This window comes from Oncorhynchus mykiss, chromosome 6 (assembly GCF_013265735.2).
Source record: "Oncorhynchus mykiss isolate Arlee chromosome 6, USDA_OmykA_1.1, whole genome shotgun sequence".
NCBI classification, from domain to species: Eukaryota; Metazoa; Chordata; class Actinopteri; order Salmoniformes; family Salmonidae; genus Oncorhynchus; species Oncorhynchus mykiss.
The window spans coordinates 54,915,034-54,928,841 of record NC_048570.1 but is presented as its reverse complement, the minus strand read 5'-3'; the positions used below and the strand labels follow the sequence as shown (position 1 = coordinate 54,928,841).

Genomic DNA, 13,808 nt, shown 5'->3' with positions numbered 1-13,808 from the left:
ACACAAAAACTGTTTATTATACAATCAATGGTGTATAGCTTAAATATTGATTGATGACAAGGGCTTAAGGAGAATATTTGTTGTTGAATTCCACCTTTCTTATTTCAATGCTTTAATGAGACAGATTAGAAACAGGAGGGCAGTAAAATGATACATTTCATTGGAATTTGACCCACTCAACCACACTGTATGAAATTATTCTGGGGTTAATTGAAATGACCTCAAATAAACAACCAACATATAAACTAGGCAAAAAAGAAACGTCCTCTCACAGTCAACTCCGTTTATTTTCAACAAACGTAAGATGTTTAAATATTTGTATGAACATAACAAGATTCAACAACTGAGACGAACTCCACAGACATGTGACAAACAGAAATGGAATAATGTGTCCCTGAACAAAGGGGTGGTCAAAATCTAATGTAACAGTCAATATCTGGTGTGGCCACCAGCTGAATTAAGTACTACAGCGCATCTCCTCCTCATGGACTGCACCAGATTTGCCAGTTCTTGCTGTGAGATGTTACCCCACTCTTCCACCAAGACACCTGCAAGTGGCACTAGCCCTCACCCTCCGATCCAACAGGTTCCAGACGTGCTCAATGGGATTGAGATCCGGGCTCTTCGTTGGCCATGGCAGAACACTGACATTCCTGTCTTGCAGGAAATCATGCACAGAACGAGCAGTATGGCTGGTGGCATTGTATTGCTGGAGGGTCATGTCAGGATGAGCCTGCAGAAAGGGTACCACATGAGAGAGAAGGATGACTTCCCTGTAACGCACAGCATTGAGATTGCCTGCAATGACAACAAGCTCAGTCCGATGATGCTGTGACACACCACACCAGATCATGACGGACTCTCCACCTCCAAAACGATCCCGCTCCAGAGTACAGGCCTCTGTGTAATGCTCATTCCTTCAACGATAAACGTGAATCCGACCAAACTTTGATTTGATGAGCACTTTTTGCCAGTCCTGTCTGGTCCAGCAACGGTGGGTTTGTGCCCATAGGCAACGTTGTTGCCGGTGATGTCTGGTGAGGACAAGCCCTCAGTCCAGCCTCTTACAGCCTATTGCGGACAGTCTGAGCACTGATGCAATTTATTGCCCTGGCCACATCTGCAGTCCTCATGCCTCCTTGCAGCATGCCTAAGGCACGTTCATGCGATGAGCAGGGACCCTGGATCATCTTTCTTTCAGTGTTTTTCAAAGTCAGTAGAAAGGCCTCTTTAGTGTCCTAAGTTTTCATAACGGTGACCTTAATTGCCAACCGTCTGTGAGCTTTTAGTGTCTTAATGACCGTTCCACAGGTGCATGTTCATTAATTATTTATGCTTCATTGAACATTCATGGGACACAGTGTTTAAAACCTTTACAATGAAGATCTGTGAAGTTATTTGATTTTTTACGAATTATCTTTGAAAGACAGGGTCCTGAAAATGGGACGTTTCTTTTTTTGTTGCTGTTTACTTCATTAAAATGAATGCAAGTCGGTGGAGCCCGTGGTCTAGCAATAACGGACACGGCTTAGAAACGCCACCCCTCTATCCACCGAAGACCAGGGTTAAATTCCCCGCTCCAACCCTTCGGCCATGATCGGGAGTCCCATAGGGTGGCGCACAATTGGCTCGGCGTCATCATTGTAAATAAGAATTTGTTCTCAACTGACTTGCCTGGTTAAATGAAAAATAAATAAATAAATAAACATTCTGGTGAGAAAGAGTTTCTTTAGTCTTCTAGGGCAACATATAATGACAGAAGCGAAGCTGCACATATCTTAATATAGACAAGTTGACTAACAAATAGTCTACCAAAATGTCAGAAATTATAAGCAGAAACATATTTCAATTAGGCAAAAAAACAATCCTGCACCCCCTGTCAAAAAATCATTCCACCTTCCCTGACTGTAGCCTAATGCACATATTCTATATTTGCGGGTTGGGATCAGGTGCGGGCCTCAGATTTTCACTTTTATCACATATAGTCGGGTGGTTGTGGATGGGTTATTAGCCATTTTGGGCGGGTGAACAACCACCAGCGTGTGTGTGTGTGTGAATGTGTGTGTTAGTGTTTGGTTGGCTGACTGTGTGTGTGTCCTCATGTATTGTTGCTGCAGCCTCCCTAGATCACTTCTGTTCATTTCAAATCAGGCTTTATGTCGCTTGGGGCAATATACGGTAATGGAGTCTGTTCAGGCGTGTGTCAGGGAGATGACAGAGAGATGCAGCACACACACACACACACACATTTCTCTCTTCTGCATTTCTCTCAGAGCAGGGTAAGAAACCCAATTATTAACCCGGTCAATATTCTGTGCTCACATGATGGTTCACACACTTCACAATAACAGCAGGGAGTTTTCATATGAACCTGCAATTTAGACAGTTAGACTCTGCTACTCATATCACATCTGCTGCAGCTCTGACTGCTACCATAAGAGAAGCAAATCAAATCAAAGTTTATTGATTTGCAGATGATGTTATCGCAGGTGCAGCGAAATGCTTGAGTTTTTTTTAAACTCCAACAGTGCAGTAATACCTAGCAATAATAATACAATTTAAAAACGAAATACCTAATTGAGAAAAATTAAGAAATATCAGAACGAGCAATGTCAGAGACAGGAAAATAAATATATATATGTACATACAATAGAGTGCATTTGGAAAGTATTCACGCCCCTTGACTTTTTCCAAATTTTGTTACGTTACAGCCTTCTTCTAAAACGGATGAAATACAACATTTTCCCAATCAACCTACACACAATACCTCATAATGACAAAGCAAAAACAGGTTTAGTCATTTTTGCAAAGTTATTACAAAATAAAAATTATTATTTACATAAGTATTCAGACCCTTTGCTATGAGACTTGAAATTGAGCTCAGGTGCATCATGTTTTTATTGATCATCAAATTGAATTGGTTGGACATGATTTGGAAAGGCACACGCCTGTCTATATAAGGTCTGACAGTTGACAGTGCATGTCCGAGCAAATACCAAGCGATGAGGTCGAAGGAATTGTCTGTAGAGCTTCGAGACAAGATTGTGTCTAGGCACAGATCTGGGGAAGGGTACCAAAACATTTCTGCAGCATTGAAGGTCCCCAAGATCAGTGGCCTCCATCATTCTTAAAACGGAAGAAGTTTGGAACCACCAAAACTCTTTCTAGAGCTGGTCGCCCGGCTAAACTGAGCAATCGGGGGAGAAAGGCCTTGATCTGATGAAACCAAAATTGAACTCTTTGGGCTGAATCCCAAGCGTCACGTCTGGAGTAAACCTGGCACCATCCCTACAGTGAAGCATAGTAGTTGGCAGCATCATGCTATGGGGATGTTTTTCAGCGGCAGGAAATGGAAGGCTAGTCAGGGTCGAGGGAAAGATGAACGGAGCAAAGTACAGAAAAACCTGTTCCAGAGTGCTCAGGACCTCAGGCAATGCAGGAGTGGCTTTGGGACAAGTCTCTGAATGTCCTTGAGTTGCCCAGCCAGAGCCCGGACTTGAACCCGATCTAACATCTCGGGAGAGACCTGAAAACACCTGTGCAGCGACGCTCCCCATCCAACCTGACAGAGCTTGAGAGGATCTGCAGAGAAGAATGGCAGAAGCTCCCCAAATACAGGTGTGCCAAGAAGAATATGCTGTAATCTCTGCCAAAGGTGCTTCAACAAATTACTGAGTAAAGGGTCTGAATACTTATGTTTATGTGGTATTTCAGTTTTTGATTTTTAATACATTTTCTAAAATATCTAAAAACCTGCTCTACTTTGTCATTATGGGGTATTTTGTAATAAGACTGTAACATAACAATGTGTAAAAAGTCAAGGGGTCTGAATACTTTTCGAATGCACTGTATAAGGAAGATTCTCTATGTTTGTATGAATATATATGATAGAGAAAGATAAATATTTTTTTTTGCAGTAGTTTTTCAGTCACAACAGTCATACACGCACGCACGCAAACACACACTCAGCGTTACATGGTCCGTTGGTCCTTTGATGATTAAACACGAGCTAATGTGTGTCCTCACGTCTGGCCACAATCTAAAATCAGCCTTTATCAGTCTGCGTCTCAAAGTCCCTTATTTTCCTAATCTTACCCTCTATTCCAATCTCTTCCTCGGGTCCTATATCAGAGCACTTCCACAGTACTGGTAATGGAAAGATTAACACTTCTCCAGTGCCAATCCAGGTTGACACTTCACAGCCTCAGACAATGGGCTTGATTATCAGTGAGGAATATTAAAGAGGAACTGCAAATCGCAGCATCATATGATGCTAAATGCATCATACAGGCCATATTTCTGTATTTTGAAAGTTGCATATCTTGAAAACGTGATTGCTCACATGCAAAACATATTTTGGGACTATAACAACAATGGACTAATGAAACAAATACCAAAAGATAGTGTTTTGGTGTAGTTCTCCATCTCCTTTGCAACCACTTCAGTCTTTACACACTTGTCCTGTGCTAGTTAACGAGACATGATGTCCCAGATGTCCCAGATGTGCTCAATTGGATTCAGGTCTGGGGAACGGGCGGGCCAGTCCATAGCATCAATGCCTTCCTCTTGCAGGAACTGCTGACACACTCCAGCCACATCAGGAATAGCATTGTCTTGCATTAGGAGGAACCTAGGGCCAACCGCACCAGCATAGGGTCTCACAAGGGGTCTGAGAATCTCATCTCAGTACCTAATGGCAGTCAGGCTACCTCTGGCGAGCACATGGAGGGCTGTGTGGCCCCCCAAAGAAATGCCACCCCACCCCACACCATGACTGACCCACCGCCAAACCGGTCATGCTGTAGGATTTTGCAGGCAGCAGAACGTTCTCCACGCCGTCTCCAGACTGTCACGTCTGTCACATGTGCTCAGTGTGAACCTGCTTTCATCTGTGAAGAGCACAGGGCGCCAGTGGCGAATTTTCCAATCTTGGTGTTCTCTGGCAAATGCCAAACGTCCTGCACGGTGTTGGGCTGTAAGCACAACCCCCACCTGTGGACGTCGGGCCCTCATACCACCCTCATGGAGTCTGTTTCTGACCATTTGAGCAGACACATGCACATTTGTGGCCTGCTGGAGGTCCTTTTGCAGGGCGCTGGCAGTGCTCCTCCTGCTCCTCCTTGCACAAAGAAGGAGGTAGCGGTCCTGCTGCTGGGTTGTTGCCCTCCTACGGCCTCCTCCACAACTCCTGATGTACTGGTCTGTCTCCTGGTAGCGCCTCCATGCTCTGGACACTATGCTGACAGACACAGCAAACCTTCTTGCCACAGCTCACATTGATGTGCCATCCTGGATGAGCTGCACTACCTGAGCCACTTGTGTGGGTTGTAGACTCCGTCTCAGGCTACCACTAGAGTGAAAGCACCACCAGCATTCAAAAGTGACCAAAACATCAGCCAGGAAGCATAGGAACTGAGAAGTGGTCTGTGGTTATCACCTGCAGAACCACTCCTTTATTGGGGGTGTCTTGCTAATTGCCTATAATTTCCACCTGTTGTCTATTCCATTTGCACAACAGCATGTGCAATTTATTGTCAATCATTGTTGCTTCCTAAGTGGACAGTTTGATTTCACAGAAGTGTGATTGACTTGGAGTTACATTGTGTTGTTTAAGTGTTCCCTTTATTTTTTTGAGCAGTGTATTTAGTCAGCCACCAATTGTGCAAGTTCTCCCACTTAAAAAGATGAGAGACCTGTAAATTTCATCATAGGTACACTTCAACTATGACAGACAAAATTAGAAAAAAAATCCAGAAAATCACATTGTAGGATTTTAAATGTATTTATTTGCAAATTATGGTGGAAAATAAGTATTTGGTCACCTACAAACAAGCAAGATTTCTGGCTCTCACAGACCTGTAACTTCTTTGTCCTCCACTCGTTACCTGTATTAATGGCACCTGTTTGAACTTGTTGTCAGTATAAAAGACACCTGTCCACAACCTCAAACAGTCACACTCCAAACTCCACTATGGCCAAAACCAAGGAGCTGTCAAAGGACACCAGAAACAAAATTGTAGACCTGCACCAGGCTGGAAAGACTGAATCTGCAATAGGTAAGCAGCTTGGTTTGAAGAAATCAACTGTGGGAGCAATTATTAGGAAATGGTTGACACACAAGACCACTGATAATCTTCCTCGATCTGGGGCTCCACGCAAGATCTCACCCGTGGAGTCAAAATGATCACAAGAACGGTGAGCAAAAATCCCAGAACCACACGGGGGGACCTAGGGAATGGCCTGCAGAGAGCTGGGACCAAAGTAACAAAGCCTACCATCAGTAACACACTACGCCGCCAGGGACTCAAATCCTGCAGCGCCAGACGTGTCCCCCTGCTTAAGCCAGTACATGTCCAGGCCCGTCTGAAGTTTGCTAGAGAGCATTTGGATGATCCGTGTTGCTCAGCAAGAGCCCCAAAACATCACTGCTCTAGAGGAGATCTGCATGGAGGAATGGGCCAAAATACCAGCAACAGTGTGTGAAAACCTTGTGAAGACTTGCAGAAAATGTTTGACCTCTGTCATTGCCAACAAAGGGTATATAACAAATTATTGAGATAAACTTTTGTTATTGACCAAATACTTATTTTCCACCATAATTTGCAAATAAATTCATTAAAAATCCTACAATGTGATTTTCTGGATTTTTTTTCTAATTTTGTCTGTCATAGTTGAAGTGTACCTATGATGAAAATTACAGGCCTCTCTCACCGTTTTAAGTGGGAGAACTTGCACAATTGGTGGCTGACTAAATACTTTTTTGCCCCACTGTACATACAGTGGAATAGAAAGTACATATAGTACTAGAAACACATGGCATGAGGGAATTACATGCTTGAGGGCACGCTAGGATATCATTCCTGGGAGATAGAGATACATCTATGGAGGACTTTAGTCTAGGAATTCTAAGTGGGAAAGGGTTTCAGGTTACTAAGGGCCTAAAGGAGAGAGAGAAAGTGTGTTGTTTTAATGTAACTATAGCTCTGCAGCTGCCTGCAGAAATATGAGAGAGAGCAAGAAGCAAAATAACGGTTTCTGGACAAATATCTATGACCTATGACTTATTACCTATCTGCTAGCTATCCCTTGTCGATCATAGATCATCGGCAGCCATCACAGAGGCCCGGAAAAACAGACTTTCAGAATATGGTTTGAAAACTTTCCAGAAACTCCTCTCCCAATGAAAAAAAAGGTAGATTCAGCAGCGTGTATGGTACATTTGTCGTTTGCTGAACTGTGTGAAAATCTGTTCATCTTTAGGCACGCATGCGCGGACCCTCTCTCACACACACACACACACACACAGACACACAGGGAGTGTGCAATCAGAGCCATAGTAAAGAGTGAGGCAAATCCTGTTTAAGATCATTCAATTCTAGTTTGATTAATAGGTCAATGTCATAATCGTCAAACGTTTGTTGACAATACGGAGGATTGTTTTCTGAGCTAAACCCCAGCTGTCACAGAGACACAGGGGAAGGCGAAACAATAGAGCTAGAGGTTACGCTAGGTCACCAGCGAACTAATCTCACCTCAGTTTACACTCAATCATTTGCCTGGGAATGCATAAACACACGCGGTCGCGTGTCGCGCGATACTCACGCACACGCGCGGGCGCACACACAGGCACACGCACGTCCTCCTCAGCCCCCCTGTACAGAGTGACGCTGCAACAGATTAAGCCGAGTATCCTTCAATGGCCTGCAGGAATAGCAATAACAGCAGAGGTAGTTACCTTGTCCCATGTGCCCTACTTTGTTGTTCTAACATACTGTCACCTCTGACGGCTCACTCGCTAAAACAACCACACACTGGGCGACTCAATAACAACAAACAACAAAGAAAGAAAACAGAACAGTGCACACACAGAGACACAGTCTAGAGAAGGACATCCGAGATAGTAAACACGGCACACAAAGGTCAAATTCCTGGGGGAAAACCTTTAGGAGATAGTACCTTGAGGAAAACAACTGTGAGAAAAGATCTCAGAAAATATAGTGCTGCAGGACACAAACATAGAAGCAGAACATTCTGTAGGTAAACCACAACAGATGGAGATGTTATAGGAAGAGAGGGACAGAAGAAAATGATGGGACAGAAGTACTACAATGACAGCACAAATGCTCGATTCACTCCAGGGGGGGATGGAAGGAGAGAACAGAGGAGTGCTGCTCACCTCCCACTCCTGTTCAAACTGGAACACACCACTCGTTCTGTCCCCCTCTCCCTCACACGCAGACACAATCTCTTCTTCTGTCTCTCTCTCACCTTTCCATCTGTAAGACGTGCTTGTAGGTCTGACAAGAACATTTGACAGCTGACAGTGAAAACAAAGCCGACCTACACACACGCAAGCGGGCAAACACAGACCCACACAGTTGATAATAACAAGCTATGACCTTTGCACTTTCTTCCTACCTGCGTGTGTGTGTAAGCTCCAATCGTTTGCTCTCCTCTCCGTGTGTTAAGTGTCTGCCAAGCGGGTAGCGGCGAGTCCGGGTTGTTGTGCACAGCCACACTTTCAAAGAGCCCCTCCTTCCTCTTCCTCTCCCTAATCCTCCTTTTCTTCTGCGGATCTCTCTGTGTCTCTGTGTCTCTGTTTCTCTCTCTCTGTGTGTGTTTATGAAAGTAGTCCAACTCGATAACAGAAAATGTGCAGAAAAGGGGGCGAGAGGCTGAAAAGAGAGCGAGGGAAAGGCGGAGTGGTGTCACCTTGCACATGGTTAAGCCTCTGTGACAAAAGACAGGAGTTGGTCGCAGCTCTTATTGTCTTTCGCTCTCTTTTTCTTGCTCTTTTAACACAGAGACTGGGTTACCTATGCATTACTGAGTAACCTGATTCCTAAGAGTGGATGATTAACAGTGTTAGTGTGTGTGTGTGTGTGTGTGTGTGTGTGTGTGTGCATTCCTTCAATTCAAATGTAATTCTGCTGTGATGTGCGCGCATGAATATGTGCACATAAATGCAGACATGGTTGGCTCCAAGTGGTTCTATGTATATTTATACAACGGGTGGGTCTAATTCTGAATGCTGATTGGTTCCAGCCGGTGTCTATTTCACTAGTTACCACCAGCTAAAGCTATGATGTTGAAATGTCTATTTACTCTGTTCCATCTCACTGTGCAATCCACTGTCTCATCAGCCCAGCCACGCAATTTATAAACCTGATCTCCACTATAAAAAGCATCTAGACATTATCTCCCATTTCTTTTAGACTAGCATTTGGTTTTCAACAGCGGAAAAATAATTGTTTCAATGTTCAAATTCGATCTCCAGCTGTCCCATAGGAATGAACATGTCGGGATGAGACAGACAGGCATACAGCTTTTCTCAGCCAGTTGAAATCATAAATCAGCTGACGTAATTTTTGTGAAATTATATAATGAAATGTATATAGAAAACAGCTCAAACTAAATGAAGCTAGTTTGCAGTCTTTCCAGCTTCCAGCTTCCGTTTGAAGTGATTGTGTAAGTTGTTGGCTTGCTCCTCTGAACGACAGTGTCCTGACGAGAGAGCACATTTTATATGCCATGCGAAATCGCGCATTATTAGCCTGACTTCGTCTCAGGCCTAACAACACCCGTGCCAATATATCCTCCAAACACCGGCTTCTCTGGCATTATCACTTAAGTAGGGAATGTGTGTCCGTCTATGCATGTGTACTTACATATGTGCGTGTGAGTGTGTGGGCTCATGAGTCGGGGGAGTACAGCTCTCTAATTAAAGTAGGACACAATGTTGTTTTCGCTAAACAGAAAGCTAGTCGGAGCCTGCGTCTGGCCTGCTATCTAAATGAAGCTGTGATGATGGATCCCCCATTAGGGACTGTAATAACTGGAGAAAGTCTGGAGGGAGATTGAACTGAGCTGAAAGAGCAGAGAGGAGCAGAGAGTACAGTCTCAGCACTCCTTATCTCTTACACAGGAGCACAACGATACTGTATCTACCCATGCAAGGCCAGTCACAGGCATTTCTATGTAGTGTGTGTGTGTGTGATTGTGATTGTGTGTGTGTCTGTGTAAGAAAAAAAAATATATATGCTGAAATGCAATGCAATGCAATCTCAGTCCCTAGAGCACCAGTTTTGCCTTTGAGCCTCCAAGCTAAACCAAGCCAGTCAGATGTGGAAACAACCACAAACAACCACACACAAACAACTGGTAGCAGCACTAGCCGTTATATACCAGTACCAAAAAGAAAAACACCCTGATGAAAGGACAGTGTTTCATACAGCACTTCTACAGGCACTGGTTTTAAGATATTATATTGCAAATGGACCTTTAGTTCAACTGGTTTCACTGCTTTCCTCTCGTCTCCAATGCTCGTTCTCCTCTGGTTGCTTTGGGTAGAAGTTACCCATAGGCACAGTTATAGATCTAGGATCGGCTTACCTTCTGCCATTCCTCAGAATTAGAGGAGACGCAGACAGAACTGACCTTAGATCAGTGTCCAGGGTTGTTGGCTGAGGATCCTGTGGCTGTCAAACCAGATGACTAATGCAGGTTAACACCACTTCTTATCTCCTAATTATGGGGTTAAGGGTCACCCTGGCGGGGCCTTGGCCAGTAAACCCATAGTCCCCCCACCCAAACACCAATACAGGGGGTTGGTTCCCAGGGTTGGGTTTCCCCAGCACCATAAAAGGAGTGGGAAGGGGGAGAGAGAGAGAGAGAGAAGGGAGTTTACATGGTTTAGGTTTCCCTGGCTCCCAAAGGGTGTCCCATATAAATAGGTGGGTAGGAAACAGTGGAGAGAGAGAGCGACAGAGAGACAGAGAGAGGCAGAGAGAGACAGAGACAGAGATTGGGTTTCCATGGCACCTGCTGTATTTCCCCTCCAAGAACATTCTGGAACGAGACCTGCGGGGATATCCACCCTCCCTTACCTCTCCATGCTTCCTAAGAGAAACCCAGTAGCCCTATCTCAGTGAAACTTGTCTGCTCTACCTTCCAAGGGAGACATGGCAGGAAAGGCAGCTACAGTGTTAAAAGCAAAGGATCAACAAGCTGCCAGACAGCCAATCTCTTCTCCAAACTTTTGACGGGTACTGTGTATGATGGAGTGTACACACCTTATGGACAGTGTATGGATATAAAATGTGTGTACAGCAGTAGTTATATAGGATGAGCCTTGATTAGAATACAATATATACTGTACATATGAAGTGGGTGAAGCAGTATGCTGACATTAGTAACTAGTAACAACTAGTAACTAGTAACAGTGACTAAAGTCCAGGGCAGGGTATGGGGCGAAGGCCGGCTAGTTGGTAGAAAATGTATGTAAAATATGTTGGTAGTATGAGGGTTATTGGATAAAACATTGGCTACGCTATCGCTGCGGCTCGGTGCCTTCAAAAACAACAACATCATTAACTTAGTAGTGAACCATCCAAAGCTGAATCCCTAAAAACAGAGATCACGAAGACAACGATCATGTAATATCAGATCAAATCTCCACGTTTGAGAAAAGGAGAGGAGTCCACTATAAAGGTTTCTCAGCTGACAGAGAGCAATAGAGGAATAGAGAGGGAGAGAGCGAAAGCAAAAGCGAGAGAGAGAGAGAGCTAGAGAGAGGGGAAGAGAAAGAGAGATGGAAGCGTGACAGTAGGCCTTATGGGAAAAGGGGGAGGAAAGAAGGACTGTTTATGGAGGGGAGAAGAGGAGATGAGAGGAGTGCAGTGCAGTGGGGAGAGGGATGATAAAGGATGGGGTAGAGTTTATTTCCCCAGTGGAGCAGAACCACAATTTCTTACCTTCCAAAGCAGAAGATGAGAGGCATTTATCTCTCTGAAAGAGTACGAGAGGGGGAGGAGAGGAGGTGTGGATAAGATGAGACAAGAGGAGGGGAGTAAGGGCATTTTAGAAGGGGAGAAGAGGAGAGGGAGGAGAATGGGTGGAGGTAGGTTTCGAGGTGGAGAGAGGGGACGGGGGAAGTGTAACAGATGGAAAGAGGGGAAGAGGGGCAATGGGGACAGCAGAAGTGTAGAGAGGGGTGAGGAGGAGAGGAAGGGCTGAGGATGCTCACTTCAGGGAGATGAGAGACTTCCATTATGAGCTTGTATGAAGAATCACATCTCCTCTCTTTTAATCTCTTCCCTAATTCTTCCTCTTTCAAAATGAAGAGTTTATTTCCAAAATGCCACGTCAACCAATTGTTCACGTGTTTCTTTCATCAGAGATGATTGCTCATGGGTATGTCCATGTGTGTGTAAAATATGACAGCTTTTTGATTTTTTTTGGTATTCATAAGTTTGAGATTAAAATGTGTTCTTTGAAAAACGCTACATATCCATTGTTAAACTGGAATTGTAGGTTCGTATCCTGTATGTTGGACTGTGACATGTGGTCGTCTCAACTAACTATCTCAAGATGAATGCGCTGTAAGTCGCTCTAGTTAAAAACATCTGCTAAATGACAACCATGTCACGTGTAAAGGTACTACATACAGATCTCATATTACCGTATGGGATTGTTTTAATTTTTTATCAATTGTATCATTTGTAGTTGTATATTAAAAACGTAGTTACATTTCACTGTAAAACCTAGTAGGACTACTTATTCCTCTGAGAGTGAGGCGGATACTCTCGATAGCATGATCACTTGTCTCTCTGAAATGAAACCATCAAAAAATGATTGATTTTGAACAAATACATGTTTGTCATTGAACAACCCAATGCCGTGATTATATAGTGAAAGAAACGCACCTGAACATGTCCGTATATAGCATTTTGGAAATAAACTCTTCATATTCTCCCTGCCAGTCTAAATAAACATATCTTCATTGGATTATACCCAGTTACCGTTTCTCCCGGTCAATAACAACTGGTGGACTCACACACGGGACTATTCCAAACTTACAACCCACTGCCTCCCATCTCCAACGCTATAACACCCCTGCCCCCCCACCATCCCTAAAACATATACACTGAGTGCAGGAAACATTAGGAACACCTGCTCTTTCCATGATATAGACTGACCAAGTGAATTGGTAGAAGGTGCCAGGCGCACAGGTTTGAGTGTGTCAAGAACTGCAACGCTGCTGGGCTTTTCACTTGAACTTGAACACAACTGTGGGCAGCATTGAAGTCAAACGTGGGACAGCATCCCTGGAACGCTTTTGACTTCCTTGTAGAGTCCACGCCCCGACGAATTAAGGCTGTTCTGAGGGCAAAAGGGCGCGCAACTCAGTATTAGGAAGATGTTCCTAATATTGTGTACACTTAGTGTGCCTATACACAACCCCCACCCCCCAAAATGGGAATATCATGATTACCCCTCCCGGTCAGTAGCTCATCTGCTGAGGAGAAGGTAGAACTGGACTCTCCAAGTTCAAAGTAGAGAAATATCTCATAGCCTATATGAGCAGCCATGGCCCCTGAGGCACTGCTTGGCACTGACCATAAGCCACAGCACAGCAGGCTCGGATATATTCTGAGATACTCTAACCTCCCTGTGTGCAAAGTGTAAAGTCAGCACACCACCTGACCCTCTAAGCCCTGTGGGAGAGCCAATCAGGCAGTGCTAAAGACAATAAGCTCCGTCCACTTTCACAGGTCAGGGGTCAGATGTCAAGGGTTAGGGGCAGGGCGAGAGCGGTATTGTAGTAGAAACTCCTATCCCTGACCAGTCAGCTCTGTAATGATGTGTCTGGCTCCTGTGAAGGAGAGGTCCAGTGGGTTGCTGTGTGTGTGTGTGTAAGGGCCTGTGTGAGCCTGTGAAGCTCATCAAATCCCCACCACCCACGTGCCAGTATGTATGGTTATACTAAGAGCTCAAGTTTATGACAGAGACCTTATGAGTCTCACTGG

At 44.4% G+C, this 13,808-nt stretch overlaps 1 protein-coding gene across 6 annotated transcripts in view; it reads right to left on the bottom strand.

Annotated features, from left to right (window-relative positions):
• Positions 1–13,808, bottom strand: part of LOC110526161 (LARGE xylosyl- and glucuronyltransferase 2) — a 161,354-nt gene that overhangs the window by 25,637 nt on the left and 121,909 nt on the right. Inside the window, exon 1 of one of the 6 annotated variants that reach the window (XM_021606824.2) lies at positions 8,419–8,784. The exons of 3 other annotated variants lie outside the window; for them this stretch is intronic. The gene's annotated coding sequence lies outside the window, so the exon portion shown is untranslated. Of the gene's footprint in view, positions 1–8,176; positions 8,371–8,418; positions 8,785–13,808 lie in introns of those variants that run through there. 2 more of the 6 variants (XM_036980445.1, XM_021606825.2) reach the window with 2 other exon arrangements.